Source organism: Rattus norvegicus, chromosome 1 (assembly GCF_036323735.1).
Source record: "Rattus norvegicus strain BN/NHsdMcwi chromosome 1, GRCr8, whole genome shotgun sequence".
NCBI lineage: Eukaryota > Metazoa > Chordata > Mammalia > Rodentia > Muridae > Rattus > Rattus norvegicus.
The window spans coordinates 33005086-33027809 of record NC_086019.1 but is presented as its reverse complement, the minus strand read 5'-3'; the positions used below and the strand labels follow the sequence as shown (position 1 = coordinate 33027809).

At 43.0% G+C, this 22724-nt stretch overlaps 1 long non-coding RNA gene across 3 annotated transcripts; it reads right to left on the bottom strand.

Annotated features, from left to right (window-relative positions):
• Nucleotides 1-5444: 5444 nt before the first annotated feature.
• On the bottom strand, nt 5445-21529 carry LOC120098992 (uncharacterized). 3 transcript variants are annotated; one of them, XR_005497829.2, is made up of 4 exons: nt 21412-21529; nt 19281-19332; nt 11272-11361; nt 9276-9421 (listed from the first exon to the last, which is right to left on the bottom strand). It is a non-coding gene; the product is annotated as an uncharacterized LOC120098992 (long non-coding RNA). The 3 variants fall into 3 exon arrangements; XR_005497827.2 differs by lacking the exons at nt 9276-9421; nt 11272-11361 and adding an exon at nt 5445-5664 and having other exon boundaries at nt 21412-21522; XR_010062848.1 differs by lacking the exons at nt 9276-9421; nt 11272-11361 and having other exon boundaries at nt 18984-19332.
• Nucleotides 21530-22724: the final 1195 nt, after the last annotated feature.

Here is a 22724-nt window from a genome sequence, read left to right as displayed (position 1 = left end):
AGTAATTACTCATGAGTTTGTGGTTGAGAGAGGTCTTGGAAGTGGAGTAGTATTATATAGGTCATTGTTGGCCATATGAGCTGCATCCTCTAGACAGGGCAGTTACAGCCCAAACTAGAACTTCTTCCCACTCGGGAGTAGCAGCTACCTTTCTTGTTCTTTATGAGTACTTTGATGGAACACTTTCTGGTCTTGATGATCCTGAATACAAGTGGCCTTCATCACCTTTCCCTCAAACTGTGAAGGGTCTCCAAACAGAAAACATCACCACCATCGCATTAAGAAAAATCCACGAAAGAGGAACACTCCTCCATTGTTGGTGGGACTGCAAACTGGTACAACCATTCTGGAAATCAGTCTGGAGGATCCTCAGAAAATTGGACATTGAACTGCCTGAGGATCCAGCTATACCTCTCTTGGGCATATACCCAAAAGATGCCCCAACATATAAAAAAGACACGTGCTCCACTATGTTCATCGCAGCCTTATTTATAATAGCCAGAAGCTGGAAAGAACCCAGATGCCCTTCAACAGAGGAATGGATACAGAAAATGTGGTACATCTTCACAATGGAATATTACTCAGCTATCAAAAACAACGACTTTATGAAATTCGTAGGCAAATGGTTGGAACTGGAAAATATCATCCTGAGTGAGCTAACCCAATCACAGAAAGACATACATGGTATGCACTCATTGATAAGTGGCTATTAGCCCAAATGCTTGAATTACCCTAGATGCCTAGAACAAACGAAACTCAAGACGGATGATCAAAATGTGAATGCTTCACTCCTTCTTTAAATGAGGAAAAAGAATACCCTTGGCAGGGAAGGGAGGGGCAAAGATTAAAACAGAGACTGAAGGAACACCCATTCAGAGCCTGCCCCACATGTGGCCCATACATATACAGCCACCCAATTAGACAAGATGGATGAAGCAAAGAAGTGCAGACCGACAGGAGCCAGATGTAGATCGCTCCTGAGAGACACAGCCAGAATACAGCAAATACAGAGGCGAATGCCAGCAGCAAACCACTGAACCGAGAATAGGACCCCCGTTGAAGGAATCAGAGAAAGAACTGGAAGATCTTGAAGGGGCTCGAGACCCCATATGTACAACAATGCTAAGCAACCAGAGCTTCCAGGGACTAAGCCACTACCTAAAGACTATACATGGACTGACCCTGGACTCTGACCTCATAGGTAGCAATGAATATCCTAGTAAGAGCACCAGTGGAAGGAGAAGCCCTGGGTCCTGCTAAGACTGAACCCCCAGTGAACTAGACTGTTGGGGGGAGGGCGGCAATGGGGGGAGGGTTGGGAGGGGAACACCCATAAGGAAGGGGAGGGGGGAAAGGGGATGTTTGCCCGGATACCGGGAAAGGGAATAACACTCGAAATGTATATAAGAAATACTCAAGTTAATAATAAAAAAACTAAAATAAATAACTTTTTTTTATTTCAAAAAAAAAAAGAAAAATCCACATTTATATGCTTACCCAACACGAACTGTCTGCCTTCTGAATGCCAGCCACACAGTGAAAGGACATCATGGAAACTACCAGCATTCAACTTAGCTGAAAGGATCTTCCATTTATAATTTCATTTTTACTCAGCAGGGATGGTAGAGATAGTGCAGTGTTTTATTTATTTTTAATATCTCATTATTTATGTATTACTCATTAGGCTAAATGCCATGCTATACCTCATTACTTTTTTCTGAGAAATTATACAATTTATTTTCATGACCCTTTAATGTACCAAGGATACCATATTGTAGGCAAGATTTCACAGTTACAAACTTACCTTGGATTTATCGCCAGTCCAAACTATAAATCACAACACTATCATAAATTAGAAATTGATTCTGAACATTGTCCATTATGTTCATAAAGAGCCATCATTACCAAAGAACTCATTGCGAAAGTCTCTCAGTTGGACCTCAGTTTTATTTATCATGATTGTATCATTCCTATAATGTCTATTAATTAGCTAGTGCCGATCAATATTAAAATGTGATTGCTGTTCTGCAGCCAACATGCTTAATAGATCCACAATGTCGTGTGCTGCCTCCTTACTACCCTCTCAGCTTCCTGTAAATGAGTCTCACAGAAGGCGTTTTTCATACACATTTCAAAAAGGCACATGTTACTTTGAGATGGACATGTCGTCTAAACAGCAGTGTCAGCAGGAAGTGGCATTCATTTTCCTCATTTGTCAAGTAAGAGCACATCTATGGAATGAATCTATGCAGTGAACCCTGAGCTCCTTGAGGATTAGAGGAAGTTCTGAGAACTTGGGATTCTCCTCACTCATGTCCTTAAGAATGGCTGTAGTTTGCATCTGTCTCTTCCTGCATAATTCTATTTGAATATAATTTTCTCTTGGTCTACAATGCTAGGATTTAGAAATACTTAGCCTTCAAGGGCTATGATACAAATTATAAATTGTAAAAACCCACAAAAGACTTGAGATGTCCCTGGGGTTAAAAATGAATGAAAGGGCCAGAGAGATGGATGAGAGATTAAGAGCACATGCTGCTCTCCCAGATACCCAAGGTCAATTCCGAGCACCATCATCAGGGAGCTCATAACTGCCTGTAACTCCAAGGGCATCTTGTTCTTCTGTGAGAGTCTTCTCTACTCAGGTGTACATGCATGCAGCCATAAACACACACACACACACACACACACACACACACACACACACACACAGAGAGAGAGAGAGAGAGAGAGAGAGAGAGAGAGAGAGAGAGAGAGAGAGAGAGAGAGAGTCCAGCTTGTTGACAACTGTCAGAATACATTGAACACCTCACATAATGCTGAGGCAAACTATCCCTTTTGAGTGATTTTGGTGTGTGTGCATAACAACTCTTTCAAAGAAAGATGGTTTGGCTTGAAATGAAAATTTATCTGAAGGTGAAATGAGAGGATTGTATCTACTGTCTCCCTGGTAGCAGTCAGAATTCTTATTCTCTTTATGAGAGAGGGAAGAATATTTTTCTTCATTTTTAATTTCTTCCCCACTTTCGGTCCACCAGGGATCTCTCAGATGCAGAATAAAGTGTTACTATTTCACAGAAGACAAGTAGAAAGGACGAATGCTTGGCTCTCAGCTGCCAATGCCATGTGGAAGTATTTCCCAGAGTGCCAACAAAAGGTTTTTCTTTTTACCAAAAAGTGAAGAAACTTCAGTTATCTTGCAAAAATCAAAGGGATATTGGGACTTGTCTGTCACTCAAAAGGAGTTGCAGGAATTGGGTATCCAGGGCAGCAGCTTTAAATAACGTTGTCTACCTCACTGTGTTTATTCATATCTACCAGACACAGGGGCCTGGCCAGTTCTTCTCCAACTCCCTGGAGTGACCTGGGCCAAGTACTATGAAGGTGAGTCCAAGCTTGGAGTTCATGGATACTTTGCTGTGATTTTCATTCAGGGTGAGTAGTAGAAAAGCTCACTCAATTGGATGTCCCTGTTCAGGTGAGGGAGAGGTTGCTACATTTTCAGTGAAGAAGAAAGAAGATATCTGCATGCAAAGTGGGCTTGGCTGTGTTGGGGATGAGGGTCCTGACAACTTCACTCTTCTCTCATTGAGTGACAGGCCTCAGATCAGGCCCCAAAGAGTGACATGATTGCTGTGAAGTCTTTTATGACTTACTGGAATCTCTAAGGCAAGCCAGCACCAAGTGATCATTTATGGCCTTCATCAGAACAGAGCACAGACTTTGGCATGGACAGAATTTCACACCAAGGAATCTTTCTGAGTTACGAGTCACACTGTAAAATCTGACAGGCTGAGATGAAGCTCACAAACAAACTAACTAAAGCTGAGTTGTTTTGGAACCTTCCTGATTTGGTTGTGCTGGCTGTATTTTTACTGCTCTGAGTGGCTGACCACAGAGCAGCTGCCTGGAGATATGATATCAAGGAACTAGTTAGGATTTTCACTGACTCTTCCTGGCAGTGATGAGGACTCAAGTGTTGCCTCTGGTTTACCCATCACCCTTTTCGAAGCCTTGAGCTCTGTGAGGTCATGCCCTCTTAGTCATGTAGCCTATGGGATGATGTGGATCCTGCAGGTTTCTACTACAGTGGAGACCAAGCAGGAAGGCACAAGTGTGAAACAGGAAGGTGACTTCCACACCCTAGCAACTTCCAAATATCATCCTTTTCGTGACTCAGCTCTCCATTGTAATGGCGGAGTCTAACCAAAGACAAACACTAGGAGCAAAGGTTTCTTTTGGCCACAGTTTTTAGGACTACAGTCCAGCTAGTCTGGTTGGGTTTAACCAGTGGTGAAAGAGCACACAGAAGGGGAGTGGCAGAGGAAGATGGAACATAGACAGAGGTAGGCCAAGCTGGGCTCCTACTGTCTCCTTCGAGAACATTCCCCCAGTGGCCTATCTTTATTTAAAGATCACTCAACGGATATTTACTGACCATCATTTGTTCCTGGCTAGGCAAAGGCAGGGAGAAGTCAGACAGACACACAGCCTGTGGTCTGCATGCTTATGTTTCTATTTGACAGAGTGTCTGGCTTCTCTTGCATCCCATGGGGGAAGTGTTAGAAAAGGTCAAGTATTGATGGAATGGAATGAAAGACCTCACCCACCAGTCAGAAGTACAGCATGGAGGGCAGAGGCCAGGAGCAATGCTTGGTGCTTGTTTGCTCAAGGTTGTAAAGTCATAAAGCTTCACAGGTGAGCGGTTGCCTCCCCCATCTGGGATGTAGTGCAGAGAGATGTCTGGGAAAAGAGAAGGGGGCTGTTCAGGCTTGTTGGTAAGCCAGGTAGCATCTGATGGTGGGCAGTGGCAGGGCCATGGCTCCTAAGCAGAACTCCTTGCTTCAAGGAAGGTTCTTGGACATGAGGGAAAGCTATGTGTGGGTGTTGACTCTTGGAAGCAGTTACTGAAACCTGGAATCCGGTGTTCTCCCTTCTTTCTCAGGGCTCCTCCCCTGGTCCATTCTGCCATGTCTGTCTCCACTTAAGTCTCAGGCACAGTCACATAGTAACATTGGCATCTCAGCTAGAGAAGTGGTTCTAATGCCTATTGAAATACCCTGCTCTCTCACTAGGAAAGAGGTCTTAACTCCTACAAACATGTCTCCCCCCACATGAAAAACAATGTACTTCCCCTCACCAGTGATCCATTCATCAACATTTCTGTCCTTCAGGGTGTCCTAGCAAATCACACCCAGACTACAGCTATTTCTTTCTTCTCCCTCTGCCCTCTCTCCTCTCTGTTTCTCTCTCTAGTCTTTGTGCTCATCCAGTGCTAGCAGGTAGTCTGCCATGTTTGTTCTCTGATAGCACTCAGGTATTGATTTTGCCCTTCTTCTACATGACAACCAATGCCTTATGTTTCCTAAACTCTGTGCATGTTCTGCTCCGCAGATGCCTATAGAAAGCATGCTGCTTTCACAAAACCTAGTCTTACTACAGGCTACTGTAACTTCACAGGGTTTACGGGGTCATGGAGGGAGCACATTGTGCTTCTAGTTGAACAAATATGCCCTGTCCAAGGATATCTTCTGTGATCCTGGTTGGTAGAACAGCCCCATCACCATTTTGTAGATGATTTTCTTTTTTGTCTTTCCTTCATGGGACCATCTGTTTTCTTGCCAGTGAGCTTCTCTTCGCAAGCTTTCCTTTTTTGTGTCTTACCTAAAAACAAGAACAAATCAGGTACAGACTCTGCATGCCTTGGTTCGTCTCTGTAGCCTTATTTTCTGAGGTCTTTCCTCTGGGCACTGTAATTGGAAAGGCACTTACCACTCCGATTTATAACCATTATTAATTTGAACTTCACGTACTGTGTGTGAGCCTGGGAAGTCCCCGATCATTATCAATATTCTAACACCGACAGAAAAATTAGTCAGGCACCTTCTGTCTATAAATCCTCTGCTCGAGGAGATATCTGTTGCAGGCAAAGATGATCAGGATGTAATGGAAGCGTTTAATGTAGAAAATGTTGTTCTATTTCTCTTCTTGATAGGACCAGACAACCAGGGTGTCAGAGTGGGGCACAGCAAGGCTGTGGAGGAAGGCTGCTCAGGAAAAGCAATACGTTTGCCAGGCTGATCGATACGAAGATTAACTTAACCAAGTAGAAGGCTTATCAATCTTACTATTGATCAGTTTAGCAAACGTATTGGTGTGATGGTATAGTATGACAGGGCCATCCTGGCCGTGCTTTATCAGGGCTTTTCTTCTAGAGGAGCAGTCTCTAGTGTTGGCGTGGGACCTTGGGCTTGCTGTGTGTGTGATGGAGAAGGCTGCCTCTTTGGTTCCAATGCAAGATCAGCATCCAGGGAAGGGAATTTGTGGAGAGACTAGAATAGGCGGGTGAGGGGCACTTGACTGAGACTCAGCCAGAAAGCATCCTGCTGCTAAAGGAACTCCTACTGAGCATTTACTGTGAGCTTTGAATTGACCAATGTTAGGTGGGAGCTCGAAGGAAATGATGTCAAGAAACACAGTAGCTGGACTTAAACATTTCTTAAACTTGAGGGATGAGGATAGACCAAGTCACCACTGTGAATGTTTATGAATTTCTGAGGCAGCATGTAACTGTCATCCATGTTGCAGAGGACAGATGGCCAGAATTAGAACAGCACCTTTTGAAACTGAAGTCTCTCTTTGCTCTATGCTCTATCCAGCATTAAGGATGCAGTCTTGCTTTCATTACTTAAGATTATTGTTATCTGCAACTCAAGTGCTTTTCTTATAAATCTAAACTCCCATCCTAGTTAATTCCATAATTGGTCTCCTCATCTCATAAATGATAAACACTTGGCCAGGGATCAGTGGCCCCTTATCCCCTTCAGAGCCTTTGGATTGGCAGTTCTACCCTAGAGGGCCTGAGACAGTACCACACCTCTGTACTAGAGACAGGATAGCACATGATGATTCTAGGTGGAGGGGGAAGATTCTCTGATGAGACAAGAGACTTGCAAGCTAGCTCTCAGCAGTATTTCTTGGGTCTGGAAACTGGTGGAAATTCCAGAGACATAAGACTCATAGTGTCATGTCACATCGTGGGGGCTGGATTAGAAGTGAAGACCGCTTGCTTCTCAGTGTGAGTGTTTATTACTCTTATGGGATAATTACATTTTATCTGTTATATCTTTTAGGCTTAGGCAGATAAAATGGAGGATACCGTATTACTTATTCATTCAAACACGTTTATTGAAAACTACGTATTTTGCCTAACTTCAGGGTTTGCAAGAAAAACTAGGAGTGTCTGGGCAGGAAGAACTCCATTGGAAGACCTTGGAGGGGGGTGTCTGCACAGTGAGAGGACTGTAGGTCTCCACACCAACTCATGTGCTCCCCCTGGACAGTGAAATAGTAGAGAGGAAGAGAAAAACAGACTTCCCTTCCAGCTAGCCTGGCCTAGGGTTTTCTAATTGGATGCAGGAAGTTCCAGGAAAGGACTGAATAACTCAGAAAGGTACTCAGGAAGGTGGGAAAGGTGAGGTGGTGATGAGCTTTGAGTAGATATATGCCCTACATGGTGACAGGGCATTTTCTCTTCATGTCAGCCTGGTCTGAGGTGGGTCCAGTAGGTTATTCAGTATTATAAAAGAAAAAAAAAGACAAAATTCTCAGCCACATACTCATCCTGTGAGACCAAGTTGTGTCCTTTCTGTTCAAGGCAGCCCTGGGGTTGGAGAGTCTAGGGCATTGCCTCATACTTCCAGTCATGGAGAAGATTATCTTCCTCATCTTCCTTGTTCTCTCTCTCTCTCTCTCTCTCTCTCTCTCTCTCTCTCTCCCCCTCCCCCTCTCTCTTTCACACACACACACACACACACACACACACTCACACATACACCACACACACACACACACACACACAAATATAGTAGACATAGTTATATAATCTATATACACATAGTAGACAGAGTTATAAAATCACACACACACACATAGGAGAGTTATAGAATCTACATACACATATAAGTTGTAAATCTCTTCACTTGGAGAACACACACTTCATGATGACTGGGTTAGAATTTTGATTTAGATTTGCTTTTTAACTCAGCACTGACCTGGTAAATATGACATTACATAACCAGATTGTTTCTGGAGAGTTAAATCACAAAGCTCATTTATCTTCTGTGAGCTCTACTGTGATCTGGGCTCTGGCAGATGGTGATGACGAACACAGATAGAAGGAACTCCCCAAAGCCTCTGTTCCTCCTTGTAGGTGCACCTGCCCTGTGAAGCTCCCTGAATGGCTTTGTATGAGGACCACAGGGGGAAAACCAGTTAGAAGGATTTATATTCCTGGAAAAGGTGATTCACAAGGCTTAGGAAAGAATGGGCAAAAAGTTATGCCAGGATAGGTTCTGTGAACCAACGAGGGCTTCCATTAGGAAATCAGGTTTTTATATACCAAACTGATTATCCAAGTTAGCTCTTGGCATCAGCATGAGCTTCTCGGCTTCAGAAGTCTGAGCAAAATGGCCTGCCTTAAAAGACCAGTAGTGGTTTGCCCCAAATGTTATAGGACAAAAATTGGGCTGTTAGTCTTCATTGGAGACTCAACTTTGGACTAGTTCACTGAAGAGTGTAACTGTTCGGTCTCCAACTTGTAGATGACTAGATTCTGGTAAGTTCTAGAATGAAAATCAAAATTGTTCTAACTCAATTCTATCATGGGCAGCTAGGAGTGTGGTGAATTCAAAGGCTCTACTAAGCCAGAGGGCAGGAAGCATGCTTCCCTTCGTAGCTGCTTCATATCCTGTCTGGGCTCAGACCCTCAAAACACTGATCTGCTACTCAGCATGTGGAGATGTACAGCTCCTGACCCACAGATGGGCATTTTTGTGCTGTAGGATGTGCTTTAGCTGCTGTACAGAAAGGCTGGTACTACCTCACCCCCCATAGGCTCCCCTAGAGTCAACATCACACACCTATGGAATGATTAACTGTGTTGACTGGGGCAGCTGCTGACCATAAACCCAGAATCTTTCTTTCTGCACAGAATTAATTGGCCATGAGGGGCCCAGGTCTCTTACTTGGTCTCATTAGCACCAAGTTTCCCTTAATGGCCCAACTGACCCATGTTCAGAGCCACTGTCCTCATCAAAAGGTTAGATGAATGGCATCCTCTGTATTCACCATTCATTAACATTTCCATCACGATTGATGACATTCAAGGGGCAGACAGTCTGAGGGGAACATGCTGGAAAGCTTCCTGAATTCCTTCCTATTGAACCTCCTGCATTTTAGAATCTGCCCAGGCACAGCAAATTCAAGACAAGAGATTGGAAGCCATTCCTTTGATATGGTTCATGAAGGCAAGCATAGCAGCTCTTCAGGCATGAGAAACTGAGGGCAGAATGTCGGAGCCTGGCATCGTATAGCCTATTCAAAATGGGGCAGCTTCTTTTCTCTAGATGTCACGGATAACCTGGGAAGGACAGGAGCATAAAAGGAATTTACCTAAACACATCTGAATAAAAATGACCAAAAATAAAATTGTGCTCATTTTCTCATTTGTTCACAAATCAATTAGTTAATATATTCCTGAGGCCTCTTTCTGAACACTTGACATACATGATAAGCCAAAACACTTATCATGAGAGAAGACAGGGTGAGTGCAGTTAGCAGAAATGGATATGAAGCAGAAACTCAGACATCATACTCAGATCTCTGTGTTCTTGATTTCTTGACTCCTGTCTGCCTTTAAAGTGTGTGTTCCTGTGTGCCTGTGTGCGTGTGTGTGTGTGTGTGTGTGTGTGTGTGTGTGTGTGCGCGCGCGCTTGTGCATGTGCATGTGTGTCCACAAGCATGTAGAAGTCAGTGATGAACCCCAGGAGCCCTTCTTCAGAAGCAGTCCATCTTTCTCTCTGGTACAGTGTTTCTCATCAGAACTTTGAGCTTCGAAGCAAACGGGGCTGGTTGAGCCGTTAGCACCAAAGATCCACCATCCCTGCCATTTTATTCAGGTGCTAGAGGATGCAAATCTTCGTGCTATGCAAGAGTTGTTTTACCCACTGCTCTTATTCTGTACTGTCAGAATTTTGTCTTCTCTCCTTCACAGCCCTTCCCATAGGAGTATACTGTGAGCAGGACACAGAAGATTGACACACACATGAAAACTGGGGTGCAGTGGAGAGTGGGAATTACTTTGAGTAGTTTTATACTTCATTTCTATATCACAGAAATGGCCCACAATGTTTAAAATATTCTACATCTCATTTATACTCGTCATTCAATGAGTCACTAGAAAGAGATTCAATGCCACAGTTAAGAACAGGAAGCAATAAGGAACTACTTTGGACTGGGATGCTTAGACTCCCTTCTTTGAAAAGGGAACATGCTTCATGGAAAGAACCAGGAGATATATTTATGTGGTGGCAGCATGGACCAAGGAGATGACTTGTCTACAAGGCAGTGCAGCTAAGAACTTGGCCAATCTTGAGCTGAGATGATCCACACAGATAGATCAACAGACAAGGCATCAATGTGCTTCTATCATAAAGGCAATGGCTGACCCATGTATGACTTAGGACACAGCATGAAAATAGTCTGAGTATTTAGCAAGTAGTGTCCCCAGTGCCCAGATGAGCCTTTTATTCCTGAAGTCAGAATTGATCTAGAGAGCTCATGTTCAGTATAGACATTTGTAGTGATGGCTTCACATCACAGTGATCAATACATGATGGGGAAGACTTAGTGGAGGAACAGATTTATTGTAGCTCACAGTTCAAATACATGAAGTCCACCATGACTCCTGCCATGGTGGAAGCAGCTTGTTCTTCAGCCTTTTCTCCTTCACCATGTCTGCCTGGATGCTTCCTGTCCTGATGATAGTGGACTGAACCTCTGAAACTGTAAGCCAGCTCCAGTGAAATGTTTGCCTTTATAAAGTTGTCTTGATCATGGTGTCTCTTCACAGCAATAAACCTTCACTAAGACAATGATGCTGTAGATTAACTATCACAGGGGTCACCGTGTTGGATAGCCTATCCTTATGGGAGTCACTCTTGCCATAGCTCTGTAAATTGTTTCCACCCAATGTCTGTTTGAAATTTCTAATTTTGTCCTACCTCTAGGCAACTGGAAAAGCTGAATGTTTTACTTTCTGTTATTGCCCATTTGTTTGCCCAGTGAATCTCTCAGGTGTGTCTTTTTATTGATAGAGTTATGTCTGTATTTAAGCGATAAAATTTTCACCTCTTGCTGACATAAAGTCAATGGGTAACAGTGGAAAATTTCGCCTTTGGTTTTTCCTGGCATAGACGTTTGTACTCTTACCTTCACACTTCTCTAAGTCATCAAATGGAGACATCATGTCTTTCTTTATCTTTCAGCTAAATGGAGAATTCTGATGTCACCAAAGCTTATCTGAAAGAGGGACTGAGCATTAGGAAAGGGAAACAAACTCTTTGTACAGGACCATAAAAGGCTGCTCAGCTGCTCCATCCTTACATTGTCCCCTCGGTGACTCTCATGAGATAGTGTTTGCATATGAGCCCTACCATGACAATGCCAGATTCATCTGTCAGACACGTTCCAGGACTTAGTACAATCATTTCAAATTTCTCTGTGCTAAACATTCACTACCTCTTAAAGATGTGATGTCACCTGTTTACAGGTAGCAAATGCAGTTGCACACAGTGAAGATGTGGCAGGTGATCCCTTGAAACTGCAATATACAGTATAGAGGTATATAAGGGGCCAGAAGCCTGTTGCCTTTTTCCTGGAAATCCAAACTCCTCAAAAACAAATGATAACTTCTGCCTTGTGGACATGGCTTAGGTGTCTACACAAGACACACACCAAGCTTAAGATAGCTGCAGGAGAGAAATGGCCTCACCCTCAATGTAGTACACATAGGCTAAAAAATATAGAAGGAAACAACTTTAGGTTATTATGAACCTGATCCTCATGATAAAATAAAGTATAAAGTGCTTGATTGCTTCTATCTCTGTTATCACTAAGAGGAGAAAATTGTAAGATGTGGTTGTCAAGACACTTTGAAACCATTAGAATATTTATTTCATCATTGCCAATATCACTATAAACTCCATCATCATCATCAACATTGCCATCCTGAACATCGCCATGAACACCATCACCATCATCATCACTATCATAACTGTCAATATCGTCAATATCGCTACAATCACCATCAATCATTATTGCCATCACCACCATCGCCATTATCACCCCTTCTTATCAATTTAACTATCTACTATAGAAACTGATCACGAGCACTATACAGAAAATACTGTGCCTAAATATTGTGTCTCTAAACTCACACTTAGAGCATTGCAGTCTGTCAGAAACATGCTCTTGTCTGTCAGAGACATTTGGTTGAAGAGTTGAGCATTGTTGACATTGGTCTCTACTGGATCCTTCTATGCCATATGCTCACTCAATGTCTGACACTGCACATGACATAATAGTGTGATACCATTTCTTACATGTTCTGTGGGAAGATTCTGCTTGGTCAGGTGCTCCCTGGGTAAGTGAGGGTCGCCATGGTTCCTTCAAACTGTCAACTTATCTCAGTTGTAGGGTAGTGAGAGAACTGGCAGAATGTGTGTGCGGTGGTATGGGGGTGTGTCTGTGTCTGTGTATGTCTGTGTGCCTGTGTGTGTGTGTTTGTGTGTGTGTGTGTGTGTGTGTGTGTGCTGTTTGTGCCTCAGCTTCTGTTTTGTTGGACGATTCCAATATAAGGTAGTTGGATTGCGGGAGATAATTCAGATGGTAAAGTGCTTGCTGCACAAGTATGAGAACCTGAATTTGAGTCCAGCCTCAAACTAAGAAGCCAGGCAAGGTAATGCTCATAATCCCAGTGCTGGGTGGCAGAGACAAGCAGATTTCTGAGTTTACTAACAAGCCAGCCTACACTAAACTGGGAGCTCCAGGTCCTATACAGAGACATTGTCTCAAAAGCTAAGGTTGGAGGTCAGGAAAGATGGTTCAGCAGTTAAGAGCATCTGCTGCTTCTTTAGAGGACCAGGGTTAGCCTCCAGTGAGCTCATCTGTGGTTCATAGCCACCTATTACTCCAGTTGCAGGGGATTCCATTCCCTCTTATGGTCTCTGCTGACACCGCATGTGCACAGTACACATAGGGACACACACACACACACACACACACACACACACACACACACACACACACAATCTTAAAGGAGGGAAAATATAAGCTAAGTACCAGAACTTGATGGTAAGATCCTATTGCTGAAGATAACACACATTTTCGTCATAGCATGTAGAGAAATCAAGTTGGTGCTAAACTGAGAGCATCTCTCCTTTAGCTTCCTTTCATGGTACTGGAAAGTACTGTGCAGGCTGCAAGGTGGGAAGAGTCATAAAACAGTCTTATCTAGCCATGAATCTTACACAGTACAATAATGGCCTGCCTGACACAGTGTACCCTCTAGTACAATAATGGTTCAATTCTTAGGGGAGTAACCAACCACATACTGATTGGATTTGAGACTCATTCTTCATGGAAAAAACTCATACCTGGTTCTGTAAACCTGGTCCAGAGCCTGCAGCTGGGGAAGTCACAAGTCCAAGGGGAGACGCTGCTACTGTTCCTCTGATGAATAGTTATGTTGTCACGCTGTCTTCTAAAAACTCATTTCCACTCCTAGATGAGTGTGTTGCTTTCAAGCTTCATGAAAGAGCTTCATGCTGATGCGGGTAGTAGGTCACAGAGACTGACAACTGACCAAGAGTGATGGTGGAGTGCTCTGCCCATAGCTATAGGAGAACTAGAACACCCTTTAAAGAGAGGTGTTCAGCCAAGCAAGTATTCTGGGTCTGGCAGTGTAGTTGCACTCAGAAACTCATTGTTACTGTGAATTTCTGAACAGGACCTGCACAAGACTGTTCACATTTCACAGGGACAGGGAGAGTCCCATGTGCCCCACCCTTCTCAGGGACTACTGGCAGTTCGCGATTGTTAGAGTGGTCATTTTCTCTACTTGTGCAGCCACGGGTAAGTTTCCCTTATTCAAATCAATGACCTCTCATCTCTGAGAGGAAGGGTTTGGGTGATACATGGAAAGGATAAAGTAGGCGTGTGGATAAAAACAACCAGAATTCATTATCAACATGTAGAAACTAACAAAAAATAAATGCTTCAAATATTATTAATACATATATATATACATATATATATGTTGTACATAGATATATATGACACCGAGAAATATGTATGCCACTGTTTGTGGTGTGTGTGCACACATGTATTAGATAAGTCTGAGTCTGCCATCCAGTCAAACCCATCATCATCTGTGGAATACAGACACATTGTACACAGTATGTGCTCTAGTTGGAATATAGTGAGCGTCAGCCTGACATTCAGGTCTATGGCGATAGCTGAGTAACAAAATATAGTACCAGCTGGCAAATAGCAGCAACAGAGATGAAACCTGGTTGTCACTCTTCAGCCTGTGGAAGCTGAGGCATCTCACAGTCCCTTGCCATTGATTAACAAAAGGGTGACAGTGGTGCTGGAAAGGCTTCTAGCTCTGAGGTTGTCAGTCACAGGCAATGTTTCAAATGATTCAATATTCTATCTACTACATTGTTATAAACTGAATAATCAACATTACACACACACGTGTGTGTATGTGTGTGTGTGTGTGTGAGAGAGAGAGAGAGAGAGAGAGAGAGAGAGAGAGAGAGAGAGAGAGAGAGAAGGGGAATTCTTTCATTTAAACTCTATCGATATTTTTGAATATCAGGTTACATATTCTCATGAATATTTGCCCTAGGAATAGATCTATGGGGAGGTTTTGGGTGGTGGGAGACTGTCACTTCTTACAAATGCAGAGTTTCTGTGAAGGGGAAAACACATAGTGTTTACACTGCAAAAGGGTTGCACTAAGATTTGTACATCACCAAGTATCTACTTCATTATGTATGCAAGGGAGAAAACTATTCAGCTCTGTATTGTGATTGGTATACAGTGAAGCTTAGACTGATTCCTGCACATTCATAAGCCATTTCAAAAGAGAAACACATGGGCAAGACACCTGTCTATTGTCCCATTGTTATCAGGGAGCTTTGTAATTAATTTCATCAAAAACTGGATAATTGAAAATGATATTAGTAAACTAGAAGTATTGTGATGGTAAAAATTAACTCATTTAATTTAATAAGCTTAATGCTGCTCTGACTCTACATATATGCATGTGCTCATATTAATAGTTATTATGATTTCTCCTGGTGTTCAAGGATATAAAGTTTCAGTGAAAGGATACTCCTTAGCTCACAGAGATAAATATATTTTACTACTGTTGATTGTTCAGTTTATAAAGCCTAAGATAAATAGATTTAGTCAATGTTATTATAAGTCAACTATGTATCACGGGAAACAAGTGTTGAATTCTTTATGACAAAAAACTTCAGTGTAAGTAATTTAGCCATGTCTGTCTCTCACAGAGTGAAACAAATCTGCAGCAAAGTGGGGACCCTCACCAGCTCCTCAGGACTTTCAGTAAATTGTGCGTTGCTCTAAGGTGGCCTCTCTCTTTCTTCACATTCACCCACTCACCTCCTCCCTGATGGGTGAAGGAATTGTACTTTCCTTGAGTCTTATCACTAGCCACTTCCACACACCCATTTCTCTGCTACCCTAGTGAGCTATCTCTCCATTATGCTCCATTCCAGTCAGTGCTCCTTGCTGTCTGCCCTCCTTGCATTTTGGATTGGGTCCCTGTTTCAGCTATGCTTCGTCCACATAGGAACTCTCCCCTATCCTTCCTGCAGGCTCCTCTGTGATGTCCTGGATACTCCATCCCTATATATCTGCCATGGCCAGGGAGGGTCTCTCCCCCTTCACTCTTTCCTCATTCCCTTCTTCATTCTACCTTCTTGAATTTCAATATTAGTGTCAATGTCATTGCATAGGATGTCTCTCTTCACTACTCTGTTGTCACCTTTGCCACCCCTGCCAAAAGTGGTCTGTGTGGTGAATGGCTGGTTCCTATGCTGTCTCCCTTTCTCTCTCCTGAGTGCAGCTACTGAAATACGTCCCCATATTTATATTGTGAATGGGACCTGGGCCAACTGGTGATTCTTAACTGAATGGCTAGTTTAAAGGACTGAGAGTGAATGAGCTCAGAATTACAGTGGAGGCAAAGTGAGGAATAATCTTGCCCAGGAGGAGGTGTGTCTGGTGCCTTCTGAAAGGTTAAGTGTCCTTGTTTCCTGACATCTGTCATAAAGCACCACATTTAAGAACATGCAAGTGTTGATTAAGCTGAACAGCCAAAGAAAGCCGTTAAGGCTCAAGCAGACTTCATAGCAGAAAACTCAAGAGAGCATAGGGTGTGGACACCTGTGACCACAGGCATCCTTCCCAAGGGAGACGTCCTTAAATTCCCATTAAGTGTATGATGATTTATGTGTTTAGGGATGACCAGATGCCAACAATCACGAATCTTCCAAACACACAGAGTAGATAGTAAATAAGAAAGACCACAATTTACTAATTTACTTGTGTGTCAGAGTCACAGGGAAGTTCTTCATAGCCTCAACTTCCACTTTTACTCCAAAGCTGGAGTCCCAGGCAACGCAGTAGGATTCCCTTTAAACACAAGTTCTGACTGATGGGTTTATCACAGCCTTTGAGTAATGGGACACTGAAGAGTCATTCATTAAGGAAGACTACCAACTAAGGCATCTATAAAATCTACTGAATAATTGCAAAATGATTGAGAAATTTATTCGTCATGGGCATATGAATAAAATTAATGGTAAGTAATATTTTTTTATTCTGCAGGTGGTTTATATGATCTGCTATTTGGTAGACGTTGATATAGAATCTGGGGGTGAGAGAGGGACCAGGAAACCCTCCCATATTGGAGTTTATGTTGAAATATGGTAATTGGGTACCCTCTAGTAAGAAATCCAAGCTATTTAATTATAGTTATAATTTGCTGACTACCACCACAGCAATATTTGTATCAAATCATGCCCTCATCAAAGCTGGTACTATTGATTTATAGATGCCCACTGTACTTCTGCAGGCTTCTTGGTACTGTGTTGAACTGTGGTAGTATGATGGACAGAGATTCTGGCCTTTGTGTTATTTTGCAGGCCTTCACTCTTCTCCACATTGCTCAGCCAGATGTCCCTCCCAAGACATGTAAATCATCAGTCTAATCAGGGGATAAAGGGTAACTTTAAAACAAGTTGGAGTTAGGGTACTGACTCGGCTTCACTTCTATGTTATCACTAGTGACCAATGCCAAATGATCATATGGGGTCATATAGAGAACCTCACAGTCTAAAGGAATTCAACACTCTCCATTCTGGAAAACTACAGTGTTTGTGAGAATTTAAGCTCTGACAGTTTTAACCTCATGAGGTTAGTTTTAGTAAACTGGGAGTAGAACACAAGTCTACCCACATGCTGGTTCCTGGACTCTACCCCCAGGACATTGTTATGTTACACAGTCAGAAGAAGAGAGAAAGAAGATTGTGTGTAGAACCATAAATCTGGTCTGACCAAGAAGATCAGGTTTCCAGTAAGCCCAACATCATAATAGTTCTTAAAGAGCCTGGCCAGGAAGGTAGTGAGGAAAGCAGATCAGACATTGGAGGTATAGTTAGAAAGAGGGTGGCTGATGGGAGGTGGGGTACTTAGAAGGGTAGCTGATGAGAGGTAGGGTAGTTAGAGGAGTGGCTGATGGGAGGTGGGTTAGAGAGTGGCTATCGGGAGGTAATGGGACTGTGCTAAAGGACACAGGGTGTGGGTATATCTGAGAGCTGAAAAAATGCCATAATCTATTTTCCTTGGAAGCCTCTGGACTGGAGTGCTGATACCTGCATGGTAGCACAGAGAAGCTCATGCTCAGGTCTGAACTCCTGGAGTATAAGATAAGCAGTCCATGTTGTATTAAGCCATTAATATTGTGTGTTTTTATGTCAGAAACAAGATGCCAAAGAAGTGAGGTAGGCAATTTCCCCCAAGCCCTGTTAATACAGGTATATTCTAGACCCCGGTAATTATGCCCCCCCTTTACATACTTAAATAATGTTGTTTCCTAAAAAGATTTTTAGTGTCATTTTCTTCCCTCTGAGAATTTAAGGTAAGCTCATCCTGTGCAGGCACCTCTCCTGTGTGCTGTAGCAAAATCTTTCAGTGATGTGAGGGACAACCATGGCATGCTGCTGCTTCCCAGCTCTCTCAAGGAATTGCCAGCATGGTCAGGAAGTTTGAAGAATCTTTGGGTATCTTCATATTAAAAAATCTGTGCTACAGACTGCAATACAAATATCACAATTTCTTTCATATACAGACTTGGAAACATCTCTCTCTCTCTCTCTCTCTCTCTCTCTCTCTCTCTCTCTCTCTCTCCCCGTGTGTGTGTGTGTGTGTGTGTGTGTGTGTGTGTGTGTGTGTGTGTGTAATGCAAGATGGCATGTAGATAAACATTAAGTATCTGGGAAGAAAAATGAAATAGAAGGAAGAGGAGAGGATGAGAGAAAATTCATGGTATACTTGAGGAGAACTATCCTTACTAACCTTGTCTGTACAAAACCCTTAAGCAGAAGAGCCATTAGACATCTGAGAATTTTCTGTGTAGCTAAGAGGCCATATCAAGTACATAATAATTCTGTGAAGCTCTCAGCAGATAGAGCCCCCCTAACCAGAGTCTGTGAACATGATAGGTCCCTGACCCCTGTGCATGAATTCAGAAAGCTTAGTACCTTAGAAGCAGGGACCCTCTCTACAGGAGCCGTATGAACTGCTGACTTGTAATTGTCATCTTATCTTTCATTGGCTTTGACCACAAACCAGTTTAAACCTCAGCTAAGTTGGAAGAGGAAAGGCTCCAGTTTTATTTAATCTGGGCCAGCATGAGTAAGGTTAACCAGTGCTACCACTTCACTGCCTGCCTGGGAACACCAGAGACAGTCACTGTAATGGCCTAAGTACTTCTCTACACCTATTTGATATCAGATAATTCAATAATTCATTAAAAGCCCATAGTAAGGTAAAAGTTCATTGAAATGTAACACAAATCCTAGAGCCATACAATGGACTGCCACCTTCTGGAAAAACCCCTGGTCCTCGGGGAAGACTGGAAAATTCTTGTTGATCTCTCCTGCAGCATCTGTCAAGGCACACATGTAAGGGGCTCCTGAGAAACATAAGATACTACAGGAGCTCAATCGGTGCTCCTCAGAGGGTCTGTGTCTCTCCCTTGACTTGGGAGGAAACAAATCCAGGTTCCTTTTCAGCTGTGAGCAAGAGTCAACTCCATGAGAGTGAGTCAGGGCAGGTACCTTGATTCTTGTCCCTTCACTAAACAGGAACTGATCCATCTCTGTAGGCAATCTGGGGAGGGAAAAAACAGAAACAGAACACAATGACCTCTGGAATGGTCAGCTAAGTAAGTAACCCACAGTAAGTCCCATCATGGAGTTACATTATCATTTCTTATAATCACATGAAAAGAAGACAATGTCTTTCCTGTGTATTTACATATCCTGAATTATGAAATCCTGAAGAGTACCTGACTGTTAGCCTCTTACTCTTAAGATTTGTGTTGCATTACTATGCCAAAGTTCAGCTTGGCTTCTGATCTATTATTGTCATCTCTTTGTTCATAAAATTTCAGAAACTGGGCTGCATTTCCCTGTGCAGTGCATGGCTCTTGTCCTCCACAGCCTCTGTTTGGTCAACACTGTTTTATTTTTACACATGGAAGCTACAGTGTCTTATACAACACAGGAGGAATGGGGTGTTGTAAACGCCATTGAGAAAGGAAAGACAGCAAGCATGTTATGTTACGTGAAGATCATTGTCCTCAAACTAGTAGCTCCACATAACTTAAAAATGTAAGAGAGACAGGGAAGAGGGATAGATGTTTCTATCCCCCTCAGGGCGCTGCAACCTATTGAGTGATTTATTTGAGCTGTTGTTATTAACAAGTAGATTTTTTTAAGTGATGAGAAAAAGCAAAGAATTACAGAAATCCAATGCTTTCCCAAATCGATCCTATTTTCCCAATGATTAGCTTTTCCTCGCATCCTTCCCTCTGTTTGATCTTGAACAACAGCCATGAATTCTTCTGTGTAGCAAAAACGATTTGTGAGTCCCAAGTTCTATAGTGTGGTCATCAATGTGAGCAGAAAGAAGACAAGCAAGCAATACCCATCACCATTTAAAGAAGGGCGCCTCCTCTTAAGGGGACCACCACCCCATGAAGTAGGCTAGCTTGTGCTTCACTACTTTGGAAAACATCCTATCAGAAGGTTGCTCAAAGAGGCCAGAGAAGGCATAACTCCTATATTCCCAAGAAGAGGGTTTTGCCATGGGCATGTTAGTCCAGTTGGTTGGAAGGAACATGGAGACATTTAAACAGCTTCAGGGAACATTTGTGCATTCAAGTTTATCCAGGGTAGACTGGAGCTTGGTCCCGTTTAGCATGGACTCAGTCAAGAGGACACTGGGGAGGAGAAAGCAATTGAATTAGGCAGGAGCTGTGAGCCACTGTACAGAGGTCTGAGTGTCAGACTTCTGGAAGACCTGATGTCTACATCAGAGCAGGCAGAGGGAAGCCTAAGTGAGAGGTGGTGTAGTCTGTGGGATGCCTAGAGAAGGCCCCTCACAGTTTTCAGGGGATTTTGCAGTTAGCCAGACTTGCTGTGGTTTGGGGCTATCCCAGGAAATTTGTATTAGAGACTTCATCTCCAGAGTCTTCTGTTGATGGTGTTAGGAGGCAGAGCCTTTGGAAGGTTGGGAGTATAGGGCCCCTATAATGGTCTGAGTAGTTTCCAAAGCAGGGGAGGGATGCAGGCTTCCTCTTGCTCCGTATCTCCATGTGATGCCCTCCACCAGGCTACCATGCTGCAGCTCGACCTTTGCAGATGGCAAAACATGCCTGAACCCATGTCAAGACATTCTAGATTCCCAAAGTATGACAAAAAAGGCAGACAACTGTAAACAGACCTTCTCCCTGATGCAGAAGAGGAGGAAGGAACGGGTGAGCTACACAGAGATACAGGCACAGACAGGCTGACGTGCAACACATATTCAATCACCCTTCTCAGGCTGACTTGCAAAACCCATGCATTCTGTCAAGTGACAAGGCAGGGTCCTAAGCAGAGCGCTGGGTGGAGTTCCCACCACTTCCATGTCACTTCTCCAATTCACTGTGTTCACAGTGTGTTGAGCCCACATTTCATGTCGAAACAGGATCCTTCTCAGCAGTACCGTGGCTCCTGTGAATGTTCAGCTTGTGTCCACACCACTCATCCCTTCTTCTCCCTGCTAACTCTTCCAACATACGCTGCCTACAGTCACCCGAACTCCTCTCGGCAAAACAAATGCTCATTTGACAGACATTGAGGTTAAAAATAGAGAGAGAATACACACATGTTAACTTCTGTAGTGCCCTCTGGAAATACTCACTCTTAGATTCGAGACACTCAAATCCAGAATCCATGCATGGAAGGGGATTCACAGGCTTAGTCAATGCCTGACTTCACCCCTTCACCAAGGTTCCCTCAACATGAAAGCCATGTTTACTAGTGAGAACAAAAATGCTTCCTTTATGATATAGGACATTCTCACCAAGGTGTCATAATGGATATGCTTTATTCAAGCCCAAGTGTGCTTGGCCCCTAATACTGGCACTGCCTCAAATCCACATTGGGAGTCAAGAATCCAATATCTGAATCTGGGTTTTGGAAACAGCAAATCATATGTGGGTGGGTACAGTTATTACATATTTCAAACCATATCTTAGAATCCATATTCACATGTACACTCTGGAATAGAGAGATTTAAAAAAAGGCCAAAGCAGGATGGCAAGAAATCTTACCATCAAGCCTGAAGAACTAACCGCCCAACTCTGTATAGTAGAAGGAAAGAAACAAAAAGGGACTCTCTTACCGCCACACTCTGTTGTGGTAGTGTACACACACACACACACACACACACACACACACGCACCACATACATATACAACATACACACTTAATACACAAATCCACACCACACACACATTCATTCATGTACACATATACCACACATATATACACATACACACTTATACACAAATCCTACCACACACACATTCATTCATGTACACATATACCACACATATATACACATAACACTTATAAACAAATACATACTCCACACACAATCATACATTCACACAAATACATACATGCACACATACATACCACACACACTCATATACACATCCATACATATACAAACACACACACGTGTATTTAAAAAAATTAAGTTCAAAATTAGGAAAAATGGAAAAAACAAAAACAAAGCCCTAATGTCCTTTGGGGAACCAGGGTCAGGAAGAGCTCACAATGTCTGTCCAAAGAATTGATCCTACTTTCAGCCAGGAATCTTCCCTGAGTCATTGAAAAGCCAGAAGCAGATGGTACAGGGATTTATTCTAAAAGCACTGTGTAGTTCTGAAGCAATCTTATACACAATGAGTGTCTGTCTTCACTTTGAGAACAGCACAGGGTGCACTGTGGGCAAAGTCACAAGCTGATAAAAAGTGGAAAGCCCAGATTCTGGGCTTGCCTCCAAGAGGCAGGGCAATGTTTTTCTAGAGCTCCTGTCCTGAGGAGCCTGCCCCAATCATAATGAGATTAGGGAGACAGAGGGGCGGGTCCTGCTTACCTTCTCACCTGCACTATCCGAAATTAACCAATCTAAAATCAGAACAGTTTTTCTATCTGGGCAATGAT